Below are 22,921 nucleotides of genomic sequence, written 5' to 3' on the forward strand. Positions count from 1 at the left end.
AAAAAAAACTGTAAATGTTTATGAAACTACAAGAAAGGGGAAAACTTGTGTCATACATATTGTCATTTCTTTTTAAGATGCTTTCTTCTTCAAATACCTTTTTCATTCTGTTTATTTATTAACTTAAAAATTTCACTTAAATACAAATTATTTGCTACAGGAATGAGGGGAAAACAATGAATCATTGTACGAGTTCCCGTGAGATGGGGAAATAACAATCTTGAGATCAAAATTGTGAGCAGAACCTCAGCAAAAGTTCATGTCTGCCAATACATTGTGACCATCCGGTGCAGTTTCTTTACCATATAAAACATTGGAAAAAATATTATTATAGCGAAAAAACGTCAAATGTCTTGAACGGATATTTGTTTTCAGAAAAACAGCTGGGTTCCTAAGGAATAAGGAATCTACGGCCACAGGTATGAAATGCATCAAGGGTCTGGAAAGGGTTGTTTCAGTGTATTCTTTGTGTTTCTCTGTTTTCCACTTCAAACGAAGCATAAATGTCCTTTATGTGTAATAAAATAATAGCTTCTTCTTGACCGGATGATTTTCATTTGGAACTCCATTTCACTTTAAACCTTTATTGCAGTGCTGACAAGGATAACGGTGAAAATAAATTGGAATGTGTGTGTGTTTGTGTGTGCATGTCTGTGCGTGTGTGTATATTGTGTGTATGTGTGTGTGTGTTTGAGAGAGAGAGAGAGAGAGAGAGAGAGAGAGAGAGAGAGAGAGAGAGAGATTTGTTTTAGATTTTTACGTAGCTTTAAAACATTTTTAGTCATATCGCAACTATGTCTCCATTTTGGTAATGTATTGTGATGTCTACCACTGGGTCATCATTCTGCAGACATGTAGCATCATGTTCCCACCCAGTCACTAGGCTGACCAGTTGTAATATTAACCTCTTAATGCTGAGTACCTAGCGAAGCAGATGTTAGTACCATTTTCACAAGTCTTTGGTAACTCATCCGGGGATCGAATCTGCGACCTCCCGCATCCAAGGCGGACGCTAGCCGCGTCGACTATAAAATGGAGACGAAAAATAAAATTGGATACTTAATTATATTGTATCTGTTGTTTTAAATTTAATGCTTCATGTTAATTTTGTATAAGATAAAGGCTTTGATGACAGCCAGTATCATGCTATATACGAATCGCCAGTCACATGTGAATATGAGAATTATTCAGCCATACACAAGTATTTTACATATGTAACACACCTTGGGTGTGTGCTATTTGTATTGACATCTCATTCTTATAGACTCGACAGCTGTTGATGATTCTTTGTTTCATTATGAGAACTAAGTGCTGGAAGTTAGTTCTAGTAAAGGACAAATAAGCATGGTATCTTACTACCTTTAAGAACACATATGTGATAGTACTTGCTGTCTTACGATCCTTGGAAATAAATAGGTATTGTGAAAATAGTTCTCAAACAATGTTCCTAAGCCAGTTACTAGGTACATGCGTCATTCTGAGCCGAGGGAGTTAGTTTCGTAAAATGGCCCTTTAATATAAGCATTGTTAATTAACCATATATAGGAATATGTTTATTAGATTATAATTGCAATCCCAGTAGCTGGTAAAGGAAAGTAACATTTACATTGGTCAGAATGTTACCACGTGATCAGAATGAATTGGGTTTATTTCTGTATGAACTGTAAGGAGAACTACTTTTCTAAGAATACCCACTTCTATATATATAGTCACGTGTACAGCATAATATAAGCACTGTCAGTGAAGGCATACACTAAGTAAGCATTAAAGAAAAAGAACATTCTAACAATTTGTAAAAAATTTAATAAATTTGGTTTTCATTGGTTGAAGGACTGTTATTATGATGACCTTATTAAGATAATGCAGGACAATTACAAGTGCTATGAATAGCTACGTAACAGAAAACCCCAAATATGTATTACTACGCTCAGTTAAGATTTCTGGTTTTTTTTAATGATGCAAACAAAGTAATATAACGAATAATTAAAATTTCAATTATAATAATTTAACGTTGTTTTTATCTGAGTTTATCGTGGTATAAACTGTCAGTTGCCGACTAACACAGCTTATATAACGCCATTCGAGCATTATTTGCTGTCTGAGTCGGCAACTGACAGATTATACCACAATAAACTATAAAAAAAACCCGTTAAACTCTTAATTAGTGCCTGATTTTGTGGCATGTGACATGAAATACAGTGTGACAACTTAGAAGTGCGATCAGATACATCATGCCAGTTTGTAACAAGAAACAAATTATACATACAGTTGTACAATTTTTTGAATGTATATTTGATTTAATTATATCTATTCCAATATATATTTATTTTAATTGAATCGTTTTCTCGTCAGTTTTTAATGGTTCAATTTATTTTTCATTACATGCTATTGTAATATAAATTTATTCACCGGCGATGATTCTTTTACCAGAAAATATTTTGACCTTGACTGTTCGTTTTGTAAATACCAGGTGTTGATATAGATCCTGACCTTGATTCAAAATTAGTAGAAACCACGGAAATAAGTTCTATTTTTAATTTAAAATGATTGGTTGTGGTCGAGGTCGTGATGGGACTACTGATTTAAGATGTAATTAATTTTTTTAACTTTTTTTTATTTCTTAGAGTTAAATGATTGGTTTTCGTCAGGGCCACACTGGGTGAACGTGATCTTTAACAAGTACATAATTTCTACGAGGTTCTGGAACATGATCACGTGACCCTCTTTTTGCGTTTTTAGAATACGATATAACTAACCTTTGTTTTGGAGAGATATTCTCACTGTTTGTTGGACTGTTACACTGGAAGTTTTATGTTGTGCTGTTTGGAGTTATTTCAAATTACTTGGATTCAAAAGAATTAATTCATTTTTCTTGAAAATACGCGTATTCATGTGAATTGTTGAACAAGGACAGTTTTTATAAAAATTTATTCAGATTTCCAACACCGGAGTGATATTTCCTGTTTCTACAAGGAACTGTAGACTTCAGCACTACAGATAACAGCATACGCCATCGTCTTTCATCTTGGATTCTTCGTCGGACTCGAACTTGAAATCATTAGAACATTTTATTATTAAGACTTCAAAAATTTTATTCGTGGACTATTCTTGGATTATTTTTGGATTTGATTCTTAAAACCGTAAGTTCATAATTTTTACTTAATTTCCAGGGAAATAAATTATTGTATTTTTTTTCAAAGCTTGTTGTTTTCACACTTTCTTGTGTTATTGTTTATTCGAACCTAAACACGTAACAAATTATCGTCCTATTGATTATGTAAGATAGGATTTGTATCAAATTTTCAATTTTATAGATGAAGCAACATGACCTAAATTTAATTAAGCAAGTTAAAGACGAGATTATAAATATGCTTAAAACCTTGATTGTAAATCTTAGCTACAGTCAGGTGAAACCTCTAATGAAAATTCCGTGTGATAAAATAAACTAACATGAGAGAACTGAATATTTCCTCAATATATAATTAGCTTTGCAACTACAACTTTTATTTCCAAGTTTTTGGTAAATCTCAGATCAGCCATCAAAGTTAAATGCACGTGAAAATAAGGCCTGAACTACACCCCTCCACCAACTTATGAAGTTAGTATTGTTGAGCATGCTAAAAATGCTGTAGTTACCACGAGAATCAACGGGTTTTATTCACAGACTGAACCTGATTTAAGTTAAAAACATTTGTCTTTGACAGAATAAGTCACGTTAATTTCGTTAAGTTGTCATGGTTACGCCCTTAAGAGCTTTACAATCTAAAAAATATCGTCTAAAAGATGCAGTTACAAAAATCGGCCTTTTATTTTTAAAACATAAATCGGTATGTTAAGGGTCGACAGAGTTTGCGTCTTGACAGACTACGGTTGTTCCTAATAAAAACATAACAATGGTGAATGAGAAAATGAGATTTTGATGACTTTGCTAGGAAACTATAAATCATGGATTTCGGGGGCTAAAAAGAATGATTTTCCGTTGTAACATTGATTAATGTCACGTCAGCCCAGCTTTTAGACCAGACAAATGGAATGATTCATCAATCTTAATTGTTGCAAATTTCGATCTAAAATTCTTGAAGTAGTATTAGATTCGACTGGCTTCAATGTTAGTACCGTCAGTACAATAGTATGCATATACTGTATACTGTCTTATTGAATTATGGCAAACATGTAAAAATTAGCTGGAGCAAAAAATATATATTAGTCTGCTTTTGACGTAGGGAAGAAATCCTAAATGGAATGTTTAAAATTCAAGCGAGGAAGCAACTGCAAAATTATAATTTTGGAAATGTTATGGTTACCCTGTTATTGTTTTCACCGTTTCGAGTTCGACGTACTTTGAAAATTCTTTTCCTTACACCTTTGACTATTTTCGATTCTCTTACAAATTCTTGCTGAAGAATTTTCCCAAGTGAAATCTGTATGTATGTATTGATTTTTATAATACGAATCTAATTCTCTAAAATCCCAGCTATTATTAAGGGAAATCGAATTAATTAAAAATAGTAAAATACATGTCAAATCTTAATTAACTTTAACGCACAGTATTTGTTTACTAGAATAATCGAATAGCTAATAATAATAAGAAGGCGACGTTTTCTGTTACACCTATATGGACTCCTTATTTGTAAGCAATTAGGAGCGTCTTTGTAACGCAAAGTTGCCATTCCCAACAATTTTGTTGTCTCTGACTATATATATATATTCGACCAGGGCATTGCATCGATGTCCTGAGAAAGTAAACATTTGAGCTACCAACCATAACCGCTTGATAGGACCCAGTTAATTTTTTATCATTTTCAAAAGGAAATTTATATACACCGTATGCTGTCTAAGATCTGACGAAAGAAATGATTATCTTAGGAGAGATTTAGAAGCCGCCGCTCACGATTGGGCAGAGTAAATTAAGACGTACACTTTAGAAGTAATGTGAATTTAAAGTGACGACCGTGGTCGAAATTCTTTAGTCTTAAATTTCTTGAGAGAGAGAGAGAGAGAGAGAGAGAGAGAGAGAGTAGTTTGACATAAAGGAATTTTTAAAAAGAATAGTGCTTTCCTCGTTAAACAAGAAAAAGGGGACCGGGTGGCTGTCTTGTAAGAAAGGACAGGGTTTAGTGCTAGGACGCACAATTTCTGAAAGAGAACATCATTAAGGAACAGCTTTCTGGGGAGAGACGGGATAGTCGGAAGACGGAAGTCCGAAAAAAAGTGTGACGAGTTCAGAATAAAGGACTAGGAAGTCCAGAAAGGGGTGAAGCGTAGAGAATAGCAAGGCTAGAGGAAACAGGAAGACCCTCATACATGGCCAAAGGAGGGATGTGATGCAATCAGTCGTGGGCATTGCGCTCTTTTCACCAATCGTTATTATGATGAAATAAATCCATATTAGACACTGCTATTAAATTCTGTTGACATAAATTAGATTGAATTGGAGTTGCTGCTATTAATTGTTATGGATTAAATTTTGCTATTTTTCTTGTCTAAGGGGGATCTTATGACATTATTTCTTCCCAATTGTCTTGCCCAGTTCTCTGTTGAAATTCTATCTTTCCACTCCCCCCGGGCTATAATATCGAGACAGGTCATCCTCTAGATAACGCCAGCCAACTCCAACTAACCACCCTCTTACTAAGAGGGCCACGTTACAATATATAAAGAATATCGAGAAAAAGATAGGAAGAGATACACAGAGACACAAGGGCGAGACAGAAAGAGACTGAGAGAGAAAATATTTTATTACAAGTTAGAAAATCATATTTCATCTCCTTCTAGATATCGAATCTGGATCCACGTTACACAGCACCCACTACCTACCCTGCACGTACCACCCTCTCCGCCAAGCGGAGATCCCTCAAAATAGTATGAATTTAAGTTCGAATAAGGGCATTCATGCATCGGAGACACACCAGGCGACCCATTCATTAACTCTGTTTTTAATACACATTCACTTCGGATTCCACTGACAGCAATCAAGAAATACTGAAACACACATAAAGTGAGCGGAAGGTGCCATATAAACGTTGCACAGGATGATTCGGTATAGGATGAAGTGATTTTTACCTGGAAATAAATATTATCATGCAGGTTAAAGAGTTAGAAATCATTCCCTCCTGAGAATCAAACGAGCTCGGGCAACAATTTCCTAGCATGCACACAGCAACCCCATACCCTTTTCACAATGACAGCACCATCCCTTTTCCAGAAGGATGGGATTCAGTAGTGAATATAGGTATTCCTGTGTAGGGGACACACTCGCTGGGCTATCCAATAATTAACCCGCTTCTAAATTCAGCCACTCCAGATTCCTAAGACAAAAATCAAGAACTACAGGAAACATACCAATACACATATAACAGCGGAAGGTGCTATTCCTGGATCATAAGGTAGGTTTCGTGATAATATACAACGAATTGTACACGGAGAAGAATATTACTACAGCAGCAGAGGGACTGGACAGACCAACCTATTTTGTAAAAATAACATTTATAAAAATAATAAAATAAAATAAACCCTTATTGTGATAAAATAACCCTTATTTTTAGTAAATAGACAATAGAGATGTCTATTTGCTGAATTACGGGGTTTATCTTATAAACTATAATTGTTTTTGCTTGATTGAAAATTTATGCGGTGATGAAAAATTCCGTGTTGGAGTCAGTCCCTCTGCTGCTCATTTATTTGGCTGCTGGGGAATTCGTCCTTAAAAAAAAAATGCGGATCACACAAATTTATTGTAACAAATCCGTGCCAGAAATTAAATCATTGGCAAATAAATAATGGCAAATATTGGAGAAGCACTTACGACTAGATTAGCTCGAGAACGTCTTGAAGCAATTAAAAAATTTCTTCCTGTTCGCGACTCCGTCAAAGAAAAATTACAACAACGACAGCAAACCCGGGAAGGTTTTGCAGAATCCGCGGAGGAATTATTCAAACCTGTGACAGCAGCTACCAAGGCGGTTACAACAGCTATCGTAGGAAAGTCTGATCCTGATGCACCGCAGCAAAGTCTTCTTCAGGCGATAGAAGGACTTAAGCAGGCTCAACCAAAACCCATTAAGGGATTTAATTATAAAACGGATTTCGCTGAATGGTTTGTGGATGAAATTAAAAAATTTCCAGTCACGACCGGAGATGAAATAATTACTTTTGGCACTAATGCTGCTGCGGCTTATCATTCTCGAGAAAAAATTATGAAAGATCCTAATCAAAAGATAACTAAACAACAATTTCTCGATGGGATTTATAAAATAAAACGTAACGTTGAAAGGTTAAATACTAGTGATCCATTTTATCGAGAGTATATGTCAGGATCGGATCGATTTGATATCCAAATGCGACAGACAAAACGGCATAAAAAAAGAGTGCCGAAAAGAATAGCTAAATCACAAGCCGCCGCAGCATCAGCAGAACAGGAAATGGAGGAGGAGAAGGAAATTCTGGAAAAGGAGGAAGAAAAGAAGAGAAAAATTCTGGAAAAAGAAATAAAAAAGCAGGAAAGGGAGGAGGAAAAAAAAAGAGTGAGTGAAATGAGGGAGAAATTAAAAATGGAAAGGGAGGAGGAGAAGAAGAAAAAAAGGGAAGACAGGGAAATAAAAAAAAAGACAAAAGAGTGGAAGGAGAAAATATCAGCTATTGAAACAGATCCGGTATTTGCATCGTCTGATCCAGCTGAGCGCGAACGTGAGTTAATAAAACAACTTCCACGTAGACCTACCCATTCACGCCCTCGCTCTCCTTGGAAACAGGAAGAATATAGGATTACCCAGCCTCCTACTCCTCCTCATACTTCCCCTTCTCCGGGGGGAGCGACGGAAAGCAAACTAGAAGAAATAAGAGATGATATAAGAAAAAGAATGAAGGATTTAAAGAAGAGAAGAGAGATATTAAGTGCGGGGACACAAGACTTGAAGACCATATCTGAGCTAGAAAAGATAGAAAAAGAGGAAAGTTACCTGTTTAGTGCATTTACTGACGTGTTAAAAGAAATAGAGAAAAGAAGAGAACAAAGGAAAGAAGAAGAAGAAGGTTACACTGGTAGCGGATATAACAATCACATTTGTCCTGATAATATCATTAATGATGTGTCCCGGTTAGAAGTTCTCATCGGAGGAAGACGTGCTGGAAACAACTCTCGGGAAATTATAAATGAAGCCGCAGATATCTGTCAGAGACTATTTCAGCGTGGCATTATGGATATTGGCGTTTACCGGGGACTTATTGATGAACTCGCGGATGGCTACTACAGTGATTAGTAAATTCAGTTAGATAAACAATAATTAAATAAAATGATTGTGCACAATTCTCAACCCGGACACGCTAGCGTGTTACCAATCCGCGTAGTGAACTCGCGATTACCTATCTACAAAGTAACTTATGGGGATGGCTTCGGTGATACAATTACTGGTTTGTTTTCAAGAATAGCCCCTAAAGCGATTCCAATTGCAAAACAATTGTCGATGAAAGCTATTGATGTTGTCAAAGATAAAGCCCTTGGCGGTGTTGGTGAACTCGCCACAAAGGCATTTCAAACAATCAAAGACAGATTGACACGATTAATTCGCAGACCAAAAACTATTAAATTATCACCGCCGGTGAAACTACCGAGTACTACGCTTATGCCAGCGGGGATCAGTAAAGTAATAAATCAGGCCGCCAATCAAAAACTTGCAGAGCTTGTAACCCAAATACCCGAACAAATAAATACGAGCCTGATATCAGGAAGTGGATTTCGTTTTAGAAGACAATAATTTTATATAAAATGTTTAAACGCGTATCTGATCCCGCGTTCGATATGGAAGCACCAACACTTAAGGATGAATCCGTGCGCGATTATCAGTATTATTCTTACGAGGCAAGAAATCCCAATCAGCGAGGGCGAATTGAATTACAAGTTCAGGATACAAGTAGATATTTCTTGCCCGCTGAAGCATTTCTTGAAGTCACGGGGCAAATTGTAACAGATGTTCCCGCTGATACACCATACGACGCTAATATCCAAGTTGGGTTTGTTAATAATGGTATCATGGCACTATTCAGAAGTGCCTCATACAGTATTGATGGGAAAGAAATTGAAACGATTCAGGATAATGTTGACATTGCTACAACAATTGTCGGATTAGCACGATACTCAGATGATTACACAAGATCGGCTGGTCCATCTATGATGTTCGCTAAAGATAATTATGATGAACCAGATGGACGATCTGCTGTTGTAAGACGCGCAGTTAACCGTGCTGCCCCCCCTGTTGTTAATGATGATATTGAAGATTTATATTTTCCCAATCCGAATTATAATTTAGGATTTAGGTCACGTCAATTAATGTTGGCAGATCCACAGAGAAAATTCTCATGTGTAATTCCACTGTCTCACATCTTTGGTTTTTGTAGGAATGTTAGAAAGGTTATTTTTGGTGCCAAACATTCGGTTATACTCGTACGAAAAGGTGACGACAACGACGCTATCTGGCGAGACGATGATCCCGCTGTCGGTGCTGGTAAAGTAATATTACTTAAGCTTGCTTTGTGGATGCCAGTAATGTCTCCATCACTCACTGAAGAGCAACGGTTACTCTCTTTTATGGACACAGGCGGTAAATCACTAATATCATGGTTGACAACAACAACAGATTCTATTCAAGGTGCCGGTGCTGGACAGTTTACTTGGCATATCTCATCACAGCAGGGGGTGTCAGCACCGCGACATATTTTTATAGCACTTCAGGCTAACGCGAGAGTAAATAGTCAAGCACGATCGCATATGATATTTGATAATCTTGGAGTCACTAATGTTTCGCTGCGAATAAACGGGCATCAAGAACCATCCGAGGATATATTAATAGATTACGCAAATAATCAGGTCGCGCGTGCGTATCATCGTCTAATGACATTTATGGGACGTGATCAAAATATTGATACGGGGTTGCAAATATCACAGTTGGATTTTACAACGCTATATCCGATTTATTACTTTTCGCTGGAACATCTTGATCTAACCAAACAATCTGTCGTTGATATACACTTCCGGGCTAACGTTGGTGAGTTTCCCGCTGGTGGTTTTAGAGCTGCCGCGGTTATACTCTCCGACAAAGCAATGCTGCTTGAAGGTGTTGGGGGACGAATGAGAGTTATTGACGCTCCCGTAGAAAACATGTGATGTTTTCCAAAAATAAACAACAATTAAATTAGTTTCTGAAATATAATGTCATACAGTCACGTTAATGTCACCTTGACTTCCGGTCAAACAAAGAAATTGCAATCGAAGAAAGCAGGCGTGTGCGGAACATCAATAACACTAAAACGAGATCAACTTGGTAGTGGTCCAAACAAATTGTCATTGACGGCCACTCAGCTTAAACATTTTAATAAGGCGTTAACAGCAAAAACCGGTGTCCGACTTGATTTTTCTGTTGCGGCTATCAAAGATATGACTAAAACCGGTGGAATATTTCCTCTCATCCCAATACTCGCCGCTGCAATTCCAGGATTACTTGGCGCAGCGGCAAAAGCTGCAGCGTTAGGTGCAGTTGGAACCGCAGCTGGAATGGCACTAAAGAAAGCAACGGGAAAGGGGTACAAAAAAAAGGGGAGCGGACTAAGACTACCAGGAACTCCCGCATCATGGTATCCAAAAAAATTCTAACGCAAAAACTCAAAGAGTTTCCGTTAACGCTTCCAGCGTCCAATTTTGATTTACTCGATGCTGTTAAAAAATTGCGTATAAAACATTTCCGGGGGGTATTTATGCGAGATCAATTACCGACGCGGCCGCGGAATCCAGAAACTGGAATTATTAATCTCGACAACAAGACCGGTCCTGGAACTCACTGGGTTGCTTACGCGATCGATCCACGAGGAATTATCTATTTCGATTCGTGCGGATTAGCACCGCCAGTTGAGTTTCTCAGGTATATTTCCAGATTTTCAATTCCAGTATGGCAGTCGACGCTACCAACACAAACATTAATTGATCCGCCCATTTGCGGAAACGAGGTTTTAAATGTTCTTGATGCAATCTCAAGAAATCCAGCAGAGTCTCCTCATCGAGTAGTGCACGAATACACCGCGGCCAATCAAAGATTTCTCTGAAAGTCCTTTGGACTTCTCACGCTAGCGTTTCCAATGTTTCGCATTTAAAAAACGGTAACAAGAATAATGGTTGATATTTACGGAAGATCTTCCACGCGAAGAATTAAATCAAGCACAGATATTGATCTCTCAAAATATGCGACCCGAGATGAAATTGATAATCTTTTGGATCTAGCCGGAGTTGACCGAGATGAGGTTGCTGTTTTTCAGGACCGGCAAGGAAAACTAAGAACGAGCAACATTAAGTTTAATGACATAATTCGCAGAGTTCTTGGCGCGTCCAAGGATAACTTCGTCGCATTTACCGATGATGGCCACATCAAGGATTCGAATATATCAATCGTGAACATCAAAGACAATATTAATAGCGGCGTTGACAAGTGTGTGAAAAAAACCGGTGACGTAATGACGGGAGAACTCAGCCTCGGCGGTAACAAAATAATTGCGTTAGCGAATCCTGAATCCGACCAAGATGCGTCAAACAAACAGTATGTGGACATCATCAACGGTAAACTAAATACGCTGCGGTCAGAGTATGATGTTCACGTGAGCGGGTTTAAAAGACTCCAAAGAAACTTTCAAAAAACTAGTGAATCCGCGGATAAATTCTTTGGGGTTCCTCCTATCGCCGATGTAAAACTTGCTGATATCAAAACCGATATCAACGATATCAGACAAAAACAAAACAATATAATATCGGGTATTCCTGAGATCGTTAACAAAACCAGTTTGATTAAGGTCCCCGCGAACGTTACTCCCGGGCATATCGCCAACATTGTATTCACGATCGCATCGGGATTCGCAACTTGGTCACAACAAAACAGTACTATCAAACATACTGCAACAGTCACTGGAATATATAGACTGACAATAATCTCTGCTGTGGAATTTAAGATATCTACCAGGCATGATTTAACTAACAGTTTTTCCCGAGTTGCGTCTGTGGTGATAAACAAAACAACCGAAGAAATTTTTACGCTACAGCCTGAACTCGCACAAGGATTAACCACAGTCAATTACTGGTGGTGTTTGGAATTCGTCGCTGCAATACCCGGTAATTGAAAATTATCGATAATTGAAAATTACCAGCGATTTTAAATAATAATGTCAACGTTGACATTTCCACGAGAACCGTTAACGGTTCCAGATGCTCAGCTGTATCGATATAATCAAGTCCGTGAGTGGCAATCTGAGTTAAAAACTATTATCGATGATACCAGTCAAAAGGTAAAAAATTACAAACGACGCATAACAGTGTTAGATATTGCGGTTTATTCAGTATCCGCTGTTGTTGTATCCGCGGGAGTAATACTATCAACGATTGCTCCGGTGACAGCCCCGGTCACAATCTCGATTTGTACAATAACGTCCGCGGCAGGAGTTTTTAGCATCATAGCAAAAAAAATATCCTCGTGCTCGGTCACAAAATTACACGATTACATGATAAAATTAAATGCAGCCGCGACCGCATATCAGAAATTATCATCGATGATATCATCAGCGTTAAACGCACAATCGTGCGAATCCGCGTCGATATCAGATTCTGAATTCCAACTAATGTCAGATGTATACAATGATTATTTAAAAACTAAACAAATAAATAATGACAACACCGCAGGAATTACTTCAGCAAATAGTTACAAATACAACACCGGTAAAAACAACGATGATATCAGTATCGTCGACGAAACCAGAATTCAGTATTAATTTTCGAACTCCTATTACCGTAAAAGAAATCGCGTTGGCGAAGCTCAGTGTGTATCACAGCTGGCCCAATATCAGGTCGACACCATTTTCCGGTCAGCAGCCGAATAATTCCCTTATTTTTTCGTGGAAAAACAAACCTAATGATGTTCCGGAATGGGATAAAATTACACTACCCACTGGGAGTTATCAAATCGAAGAAATCAACGCGGAGATACAACGCCAAATAAAACGAATTACCGGTAAGGAACCCAAAATATCTATAACCGCGCATGAACCAACGATGTCAACGGTTATTGAAATCTCAACACCGGGATACTCTGTTGATATTTATAACAGTTCTATTCGAACAGTACTAGGGTGGCCACAAAAACCCCCAAAGATTAAACCGGTTCTACCGCCACGTAGGGAGGATTTCGAAACTGATAAACAAGAATTGCACGACCTCGAGAACAGTTATTATTTTCTTCTCGCGGATCAATTAGCGGCACAAGCTGGTACTTTAACGACCAATCCTTGGCGGGTTGAAGTTCTGCGCGGCGGGGTAAATTTTTATTACCTGCTTGATGAGATAGAATCTGAATTATTTATTCCGATCACGCAAGCACATAACCAACAGATAGAACTGCTGCGAGAACACTTTCGAGATTATATTTATGATTTAACTAATCTGGAAATGCAAAGTGTTTCTCGTGATAAAATTATTGCAACCGTAGAAAAACTAAACAAACTTGCATCCGCGACAGAAACTATAAATCAAAAAATAATTCAGCTTGTACTGGATTACAAGGATGTTTCCGATGATGCTCTCAGACAAAACATCAGAGCAGATTTTGCAATTCAGTTTCGCGTTGACATAAATAAGATTTCAGATTTTAAGTTTCCCGGATATAACGCACCCGCGCTGCGAAAATCAGTCCAGGATCTCATCGAGGAATCTTTCAAAGATATTCTTGCCGCGTATGCAAAAATAAAACCAGAGCCGGTTATTTTAAAACACGATAACAGCAAAGCATCCGATGGCAGACACATCTCACCGGGAATTGTAAATATTACAGATGTCGTCGCGGTTAATCTTGTATGTGACATCATTGACGGTAGCTACAGCGCTGGAAACGTTTCCGATGATAACACAGCCACGCAAGGATTTATCCTGTATACGTTCACACCAAAAGATCCACCGGGTTTTTTGATTGTGCAAGAACCAATTAATCCCGTTTATCTGCGGTGTAATAATCAGTGGTTGTCAACGATAAATTTCAAACTTGCTGACCAACGAGGAAATTTGTTAGACCTGCGCGGTGAAACAATCTCGGTACACTTATTAGTGAAATCGTAAACGGAAACATCCTTGACTTTCAATTACTGATAATTTCCATTACTGATAATTTCCAATTGGGCAAGTAAAAAATATATAATGTATTATCACAAACGAGTATTTATTTACGATAAAGAGATTCTTGAACAAGCAATCAGACAAGCCTTTAAGTGTCCCGGGGAAATCCCATCGGTGGTCATCCGAATAGGTAATCGCGGTAATGAAAATTTTTTATTAACAGAAAATCAATTACAACAGCTGAGAATGCAAAGCGTTTTCGACGATGTGAGTATTGCTCGCAGTGTTTCTCAGATGATTAGTATTGTGTGTGATCGATATCAGATTCTCAATTACGCTCACTCGTGTCTGACTCCGGCGCAATTACACAATTTAATTCAAGTTGACCCGTAACAGAGCATCATTAACAGTTTTACTACTTGCGAGTTTAGACAGTCTTTGAATTTCCTGATACAATCTCTGATTATCTTGTGAAATTCTTTGAATTTCCGATGACAGTCTCTGAATTTTCACAGTCAATCTCTGATTGTCCTGAGACAATTTCTGATTGTCCGCGATGAGTTTTTGATTTTTTTCTGTGATCTTTTTTTTTGCCGCGGTCCATTTCGCGAGTGTTTCTTTTGATCGCGATAATAATTTTTGACTGTTTTGTGACATTTTTTGATTGTCCTGTTGCAGCACCTGATTATCTTGTGACAATTTCTGATTGTCTTGAGAAATTCTTTGAATTTCCGCAGTCAGTTTCTGATTATCTTGTGACAGTCTCTGACTGTCTTGAGAAATTCTTTGATTGTCCGCGGCAAGTCTCTGATTGTCCGCAGATAAGTCTTTGGGAATCGCATCAAGTTGTTGTTGTAGTTGGCGAATTATGAGATCTTTCGATGAGACCTTGTTTCGAATGCACGCGGGATTATCCTGCCGCCAAATATCATAAATTCTACCATACCCGATATGATACTGCCGTGCAATATCGCGAATCGGAATTACTTCTCGGGCGAGTTTTATTTCTTGTATTTGTGTTTCCGTAAGAGTAATTTTTACCATAATAATAATAACCGCAGAAAAAAAAAACAGGCAAAAAAAATAAAATGATTAAAAATCTTGGATTTTATCTCAGATTTTTTTATTTCAGAAATTGTTATTGCGATTACGATAACAATTATTTGGTAATTATGATAACAATTACGGTGACAATTATTGAAAATTATTCAACGTTAAATTTACAACGTTAATTTTTCGAGTAGTTTATCAAGTTGCACGGAAAGACCCTTTCCAGCCTTCTCCTTTTCGAACACCTTTCCAATTTCCGCGAGGATAAATTTAATTTTTTTTGCGACCGCGATAAATAAAGTTAAATCGCGACCAATAATAATATCAGAACGCAACTGCGTATCAAGTGTTTTCATTATTCTGTATTCGTTTTTGTGAGTTTTAAATCCTTGTTCGCGGGAATCTACTACATCATCGTACTGTTCGCGCAACCAAACCGAGTTGAAAATTTCATTTGAGTGAAGTTTAGCAACTGCATCAAGTTCAACGCAGAGTTCATCAACAAGATTATTATTCATTATATACTAGTATTTTTTTTTGTTTAAATTGTGTATATCACTGAAGTATAATCGTCAAAATCTTATTCTGAGTCTTCGTTGAACTCGGAATCAGATTTTTCAAACTCGGACTCGAAGTCTTCGGCGGGTTCACGAAAAGTTATTTTAGTGCGATATTTTGGTACGTAAACAGTTTTTGTTACTCCGGTAATATTTCTGTAAATCGACGCACGGTTTATATCAAAATATTTAGCCGCAGAACTCATCGAAGGAAATTCTATTTCATCGTCGGCAGTGACAGCGATTACTGGTCGAGGAGGGTTCCGCCGCGATGGTGGTTTATTAGCACTATTTTCCTGCTGAGTAACAATTCGCAAGTTTGTCACACGGTTATCTGTTTTATCTCGGTTAATATGATCTACAACCTTTCCCACGGGAATTAATCCGTGATAGCACTCAACAATAAACCTGTGGGCGCAATAAGATTTTTTTTTCCCCTCTTTGTGAACTGTTAATCTGCAATACCCGGTGTTAGTTAATGCTCGTCCAACTGGCTTGCCTCGGACGCAGTGTCTGATTGTTCCATCAGGGGAGGATTCGTAGTTGTTGTACAAGGGATGTTTTCTGAATTCCATGCTATGTAAAAGGTAATTTGCTTGTCTAAATGATTAATTTGTCTCTTTGCTATATATTCTTGTACTCCGAGTACACGATTGTGTTTCCGCAGGTAATATCTTGCAAGTTCTCGAAAACTTCTACCTCCGTGACTCAAACACAGTTGTGTTTTTCCTCTGACTGCAACCCCGCATATCACGCAGGATACACACCCGGAAGATCCTCTTTTGACGCTCTGATTGTGATTCGCACAATACTTTCCTCGACACTTTCGATTACAGATTTGATTTGTTGACAGTACTTTCCACGAACAATAGTTTTCAGGCATTATACAATTACGATAATTTTTAATTAGATGCTATTTTGGCCTTAAATATATAGAATGAATCAAAGAGTCTTTGATTTTGATTGGTTACGACAAATACTTCGTGTACGCGGACGACCGAAAAAACTAGTGTTAAATAACAAAATTAGAACAGCTAAGAGAGAGTTTCGTGATGAAGGAGCATCTCACGTTTGGTCAACGCACCGATCTATCTCTGGTGGTGTTATTGATGACGGCGTTATGACAGATGTTATTGCGAGAATTATCATTAGACGTCTCGGCGCAACGCGGTATCACATACAGATAAAATTTATTACTAAAATTATCGATGATGGTGAAACCAGATGGATTATTCGCGACAAGAGGGAGCCTATACTTAACGCCCGAGGAAGAACTGTTTTACTAAGCGGAAATTCTAGACCGGGAATGTTAACAGGAATCGATACACTGTATTACGCTCGGGCTTACCCGGCGTCGGCGGTCGTTTACGGAATATATCCTGTCACGGCCGGAGATATAAACAGACTACCCCCGATGAAAACATCAACAGTATTAAATTGTGTGGCCGAACGGATAACGGAACATTTTAAAAACGCAACGCGGGGGAATGGTCTAACAGCAATCAGACAAAAAAAAATAACCGAATGGGGTAATCGGGTCAAAGATACAGGCGCGTCAATTAATGACGTTGCCGAGTTAGAAAAATCATTAAAATTTCCTATAACGGTATTATCGTTAACCGGTGAACAATTATATAAAAGTAAATACAATTCCCGTGGAGCTTCGATAACAATTATTGACCATAACAGCCACGCTTGGACGGACTCAGTTAAAATATTTCCGCGAGATCGCGTCGTAAGGTATTATTCCGGAGATATGTTCGATTGTATTTATCAAATGAGTAAAACCGATCCTGTGTCTGTGTGGTTATTTAAAAGTTCTGAAATTGGTAGTTATGACCAGTTCGTGAAACCAAACGGAGAAATATATAGAACCGCGGAGTTACACGCGGAGATGAGCGCGCTCGCGGAAAGATATCCAACTGATGACGCCGACAAAAAATTGCTAACTTGCTGTTTTACTATTCCAAGTGTTGTCGCACACACTGCAAGACAAAAAAATAATTGGAAACCAACTCCGATCTCGCTTCGTGAAGATATCCAACAGAGTTGCGTTGAATACGGGCACGGTGGTTTATGGAATAAGCCATTTAACGTCAACGAAATGATATCAGTGGATATGATTGCGTGTTATCCCGGAAGTTTTCTTGGCGGTGGTGAATGCGCTGAATATTTTAAGCGATTTGGACACCCCACAAATTTAATGGCACGGGTAGTTATTAATGGACCATTACCTGACTTTGACTTGACGGGATTTGCTCGCGTGGAATCATTTGAATTTGCGGCGCGGCTACATCCTATTAATTACGTTTGGTTTGGCAGACATTTTTCTGAAAAGAAATGGGCGCCATTCCCGCTATTGCGGTTTATGGTTGACAAAAAAATCTTAATATGTGTTATTGTCAGTGAAGCCATTATTTGCTACGCGAAACAAACTTCGGTTTGGTTACCAACTCCACAACGCGGCCCCGCCGATGATTTAAAATTAATCTGTGATGATGCATCCGAAGAAGAATTGCAAGCACTAGCGTGGAAACGCGATGAGCGCAACTGTAAAGATCTCGGCCGAAGATTAATAGGTAAATTTACTCAAGGAGGAGCGTTTGATCATAAACAACATCACAGTCGCTTAGTTATGAACGAGGAAGAATTAAAATTCATTATTGCTGATACTACTGCGAAGGATACGTTCTGTTCTCGCGAAGATATACTACTGTGCGGAACGCGATTAGGTACAGTTGTTACTTATCTCGACGGTGATTCATCCCAATACACCCATTTGAGATCTTCTATGTTAGCTTATGTTTCCATAAATTTATTGTCTATGGTTAACAGAGTCCCCAACGCGGTACGGGTTGCGACTGATTCGTTTTACATTACCCAGGAAGAATTAATCGCGTTAGATTTACCAATATCGAATGAATGGGCGACTTGGCGAGTAAAGCAGGAAGAATTACACGAGTACTGTGAATCAGCTGATGTTGAAATCAAAGATGAATATCGTAAATCTTTAACCGTATCTTTGTTACCTTCGTTGTTGCCTTCTGTGTATGATCCAATTGCTAGACACAGAATAGTTTATCTGAATGGACCGGGAGGCTGTGGTAAGACAACTCGTGCAATCGAATTATTTCGCGGCGTTGATATGATTGTGCTAACACCGACACACAGACTTGCCAGAGAAATGACACAACGCGGTGTAAAAGCCTCTACGTGGCACGGCTTTTTCAAATACAGTGGCGGTACGTGGACACCCGATCGAATGGGAACGAAATATATTCCTGAGAAAATCATCTGGGATGAGATAGATACTGTGTCACTAGATATATTACGACCATTACTGGATTGGTTGTTAACAAAAAATACCGCAATAGTAATGTGCGGCGATCACGGTCAACCACCACCATTTGTCGGCGAATCTCCTCACACGTGGTTACAAGGGCTTGTTAACTACTACGAAGAAATGTGTGATGACATCAGAGCAATTGATGACAAATTAAAAAAATTTAAAAAGTTGATTAGACTGCAAACCAATGAAATCCAATGTGGAATAATGCGCAAGGTAATTCCTAGGACTTCGTTCAATAAATTTTTAACCACGTGGAAACCAGATGATTTAATTGTCGCAAGTAGAAAATCAGTCAGGGATACACTTCAGCGGCGACTATTTCAGTTACATCAGCAGAAATTTCCAACGTGGGAAGTTCCGTTATGTTATAGACCAGATGATACACGATTACAAAATATCGAAGTTAATATTCCAGGACGCGCAGAGAAACAAAATTTAGTATTGAATGATATAGTAACAGTTAACGTCGATGCGGTCGAAGATGCATTAGCGATGAGTAAATCACCGTGGGTATTAGGATATGCTATGACGATTCATTCCGCACAAGGATTAACTATTTCTGATACAACTGTTTGGATTGTTGATGACCGCATCGAATGGTCAAATTTAGTTTACTTGGCCGTGTCCAGGGTAAGAAAGATGGATCAGTTGCGAAGGATTGTATTAGATACGTCAACGAAGTCAGCCGCGAACACGTTAACACAAAAAGATCAAATAGAAAAAAAATTAAACAGTTACCGACAAAGCGACAAAAAAAATAATAGAGAATTTAACTTGGATGTTGAATTTGTGTTATTGTTACGTGAGCGTCAGAATAATCACTGCGCGAGTTGTAATTGTTTATTATTATGGCAGTATCCGAAAAACGACCCAAGACAATTTACCGTAGATAGAATAGATAGCAGTCGTGGTCACACACGTAAAAATGTAATGTTGACCTGCCTTGAGTGTAACCGACGCAGAGGTGCTGCTGCAGTTATTTAAGTGCGAATCACTTTAGTGATCGGGGTGGTAATTGCGTATCCGCGGGGATCACCTGAAGTTGCTCGCGTGTGAATCCACGCTGAGGAGCTGTAGAATCTAATCTATAGATTGCGTTTCTCCCAGTTGATCTGGTCACGCTGGATATCTTATGTGTAGTAACACTCCACGTGGGATCAGTTGCTCTCTTTTTTCCTCCTTCTAGTTCACCGGGTTCATATAAATACCTAACGGTAACATTACCCAGCAACGGGGACGCTAACTGTTGTCCGCGTGTGCTAACGCGGGGTATATATTTTTTTGTGATTGCATTTACAGGTTTCATATTAATTGCTCTGGTAATTTCATTATTCAGTGCGTGGATTACGTTTGGCAGTCTTGCAACCCATTCACGAGATCTCGTATCGTAAATAAATTCCCTCGCGTACTGGTATCCGAATAATCTCTCAGCGAGTGTTCTATTAAATCGCTCAACAATTGCCTGATCGCGATGAATTTCAGTGTGTCCTCGTCGCACGGTAACGTTATGCTGCTTTGTCAACGATGATACCGCGCCCTGAAATTCCTTGCCAGGATCAACTTGTAATAATCGTGGCCAGCTTAGAGGTCCTCGTTGATAAATTCGCGAAAACGCAGAGGCGACTTCGGACGCTTTTTTAGTCGCTAACGGTTCTGCTTCCTTGTATCTACTAGCAACATCAACTACTGTTAGCGCATATTTGTATGTTCGGCCGCGGATAGTATCATGAGGCAGGAATAGTATGTCAGCCTGATGAACTTCATTAGGAGTACTAACATCAAAATGTGCAAAGTTAATTTGTCTCGGCGGCGGTAGGTAGATTTGCCACACTGCTTGTTTTGACAGCCAATTTTTGGCAACCTCGCGTGTTACTGATGCCGCGTTGGCGAGTTTATTAATTGCTGAGTTACCTCTCCAGTATCCGATTGGGGAATAATAAATCTCTTGCATTTTTATTTAATTATCCAGCCCCGATTACTAATTTAGATTTCATCGCTGATCTTATTAACCAATTAGCGAGTGACTCCTTAAATGATTTATTTTTTATGGCGCCGAGTGCGTGAATTAATTTCACATCCGCGATATGCCTGTCTTGCAGATCTTTACTTCGATAAGCAATATCATGCATGTGACACGCTGCGTCAATAGCGTTTATCGGATACTCTCCAGGTTTTGGTTTAGATTGTTCATCCAATCTGATATCTAAACGAGTACCCGGTCCACAGTAATTGTATCCTGGGAGATGTTTTTCTCCGGGATATTTACTCCAAGGGGTACCTGGAAGTCGTCCGAGGGTTGCTGCGATGTCACCTCCGCGTTTGTCAAGCTTTTTTTTTGAAATCTAAATTTTTTTGTGCCACATTTTGTGCAAGTACCAGAAAGTGCTTGCCTGTTATTTTTTGTTGTAATGGTTGTTATATCGTTTGTGGAGGTTCGCGCCTTACACTTTACACAATATAGATCCATAATTATTATTCCTTATATACAAATGGAAATTACAGATTTTTCTGCGACGCGAAAGAAAGAACCAGTCAAGCATAATTCAGTGCTACCAAACTCGATCCGGATGATTATTATAGGACCGTCAGGATCGGGTAAAACACAGCTGCTGTTGAACTTAATAATGAAGTGGATGAAGTGGGATAAGATGTATTTGGTAGCACCATCTGTAGATGATCAGCGATGCTATGATGTTATAAAAGATTTTAACGAGAGTGCAAAAGCGCTGAGTGACGAGGATGTAGTTGAATTTATAACTGATATTGAAGAAGCTCCCAGCGTTGAAGACCTCGACGGGGAAATAAATAACCTAGTAGTGTACGATGATGTGATGCTGGATAAACAAAAAAATCCTGCAAGAATATTTTCCCGGGGTCGTCATAAAAACACTGATGTGATTTATGTTACGCAGCGTTACACACAAATTCCTAAAGTGATCCGCGATAACTGTAATCTTCTTGCTGTGTTTAATGGAGTTGATGTTCACACGCTGAGAAATATTCATCAAACCTGGTGCAGCGGTGATATGGATATTGTCAAGTTTAAGAATTTCTTTAGTCGCGCCCAAAGAATCCCGCACGGATTTGTTACAATAAATTTACACGATCCGCGGACACGATACCGTATCGGCCTTGATACATTATATGGTTGAGGAATCGAAGATTCCCATGGAAATGTTTTTCTGGCGCGTTAACGCGCTCAACTTAAAAACTCTTTGAGTTTTCGAACTGAAAGTTCTCTGGAAATCTCCGATTTTCTCATGCAGAGAATTTCCCAGAGCAGCAGAGGGACTGACTCCAACACGGAATTTTTCATCACCGCATAAATTTTCAATCAAGCAAAAACAATTATAGTTTATAAGATAAACCCCGTAATTCAGCAAATAGACATCTCTATTGTCTATTTACTAAAAATAAGGGTTATTTTATCACAATAAGGGTTTATTTTATTTTATTATTTTTATAAATGTTATTTTTACAAAATAGGTTGGTCTGTCCAGTCCCTCTGCTGCTACTACACAGGCTAGAGAGTTATGTCCCCTACCGGGAATTGAAACGAGTGTAACTAAGTTGCGGCATACATACATTTTCCTCCTCCCACCGACCTGAATCCTCTGTTGAACGAGAAAAAAACAAAAAAAAAAAAACCAAAAAAAAACCAAAAAAAAAAAAACCCAAACGATGGAACTTTGTCGTGGATATAGGTATTCATTCGTGGCAGACGCACTCGCTAGGCGGCCAATAATTACCCCTTTTCTAAATATAATGTCACTCCGGATTCCTGAAATAGAAATGAAGGTGCATGATTTTATTTAAAGTTACCATACAAAGTCG

Source organism: Sinohyriopsis cumingii, chromosome 6, assembly GCF_028554795.1.
Source record: "Sinohyriopsis cumingii isolate HCF-2022 chromosome 6, ASM2855479v2, whole genome shotgun sequence".
NCBI classification, from domain to species: Eukaryota; Metazoa; Mollusca; class Bivalvia; order Unionida; family Unionidae; genus Sinohyriopsis; species Sinohyriopsis cumingii.